General features: G+C 47.1%; 1 protein-coding gene across 1 annotated transcript in view; it reads right to left on the bottom strand.

The window, feature by feature from the left end:
- Window positions 1-320: 320 nt before the first annotated feature.
- Window positions 321-1,429, bottom strand: part of epn3b (epsin 3b) — a 10,260-nt gene continuing 9,151 nt past the window's right edge. The window contains 1 exon segment of the mRNA XM_069139662.1: window positions 321-1,429. This exon segment is cut by the window's right edge and continues 523 nt beyond it. The gene's annotated coding sequence lies outside the window, so the exon portion shown is untranslated.

Below are 1,429 nucleotides of genomic sequence, written 5' to 3'. Positions count from 1 at the left end.
AAAAGTTCCCCTTGGGGATTAATAAAGTAACTACCTAACCTAACCTAACCATTGACTTGTGATCTCTTGGCCTCGTGGTGTGGCAGATGTTGTTCAATACTTTTGTATACCCCTGGATCTTGTACTGCTGCAGTCACATACTGCACTCTGCCTCAGTTCACTATGTATGACAATGATTGGGACTGGATCTTGTCATCGCACAAAAAGTTTGGATTTGACACCAACACTTGATGGAGTCTCGTCTGTGATCTTGGGGACACAGGCACAATCAATCAATCAATTAATCAATCAATCAATCAATCAATCAACAGTTTAAGGAATTATAATGCAAACACCATCCATTTATTGGTATAATACTTCATAATAGAGCAGTATCATTCTATTAAATATGTACTAAGCCTGTGTGTATCTATAGGCAGGCATTTCACATTCAAGTCCAGGTTCAGTGCAGTGATGACCAGACATCTCGTCGTCTCTGAAGGGAACGAGGAGCAGAGAGGAGGAGCTGCTGCTCAGTTCTTCTCCCTCCACTTATCACCTGATCTCTTCATCCCACAGTTTCCTCTGAAATAAAGTCACTGATCTCTCTGTTTGTGTTTTCCTTCTGCAGACAAATGCTTTTCCATCCATTGAGGTTGGATCTCACCGAGGAGGGACAGAGCGGTCTCCCTGAGGCCCTCCTAAACGCTGCCAACATGAACCAGTAGGGAATACATTGTGGGTCAGCTGTAGAGACAGGCACGGGGGGTCTGGGGGGGGGACAGCATGGGCGGTCTGGGGGGGACAGCACGGGCGGTCTGGGGGGTACAATCAGTGATCAGTTTAGGTCCAGATTGAGACTCAGTCAGGTCTATCTTAGGCTGGTTTAGTGCAGTTTTGAAACCGCCTGGATCCTGTTGGGCCTACTTGCCTTGAGGGACAAATAATGGAGGTAACTGAGGACCAGATAGTATTGAGGAAGATAACAAGGCGATGCCAAATATATCATCGTGTAGTTGTAGGAAGGAGTCAGTTGTTGAACTTACAGGAACACACTTTAGGACCTCATCCAGTCACAGAAAGCTGAATATACAGTTTGACTCAGCAGAAAAAGGGGGATTCATTTGGAGAAGTGGTCTCAGGTGCTCAGCTGAAGAGAGTAGTTTGGAGTCTTGTGAGTGGGACGCATTCATGCTTTCGTCGGTGCAGCAGCAGCGGTAAGTATCCTGGTGAATCTTGGTGGACAATCAAAGTGTGTGGCTTCATCCCACCGGTGGTCAAACGGTGTCACTGCTGATGGGGAAAGGCATTGGAGGGGTTGTCGAGTTACACCCTGGTAGTTTGGTGCTGTGAACATGTTCGTGTCGATGCACCCTGATGTGCGCCTGAGTGTGTGTTCGAGTGTGTGTGTGTGTGTGTGTGTGTGTGTGTGTGTGTGTGTGTGTGTGTG

This window comes from Embiotoca jacksoni, unplaced genomic scaffold, assembly GCF_022577435.1.
Source record: "Embiotoca jacksoni isolate LCO1_2020_lvr unplaced genomic scaffold, fEmbJac1.0.p SCAF_85, whole genome shotgun sequence".
NCBI lineage: Eukaryota > Metazoa > Chordata > Actinopteri > Embiotocidae > Embiotoca > Embiotoca jacksoni.
The sequence above is the reverse complement of the archived record's forward strand: the minus strand, read 5'-3'. Positions and strand labels throughout refer to the sequence as shown.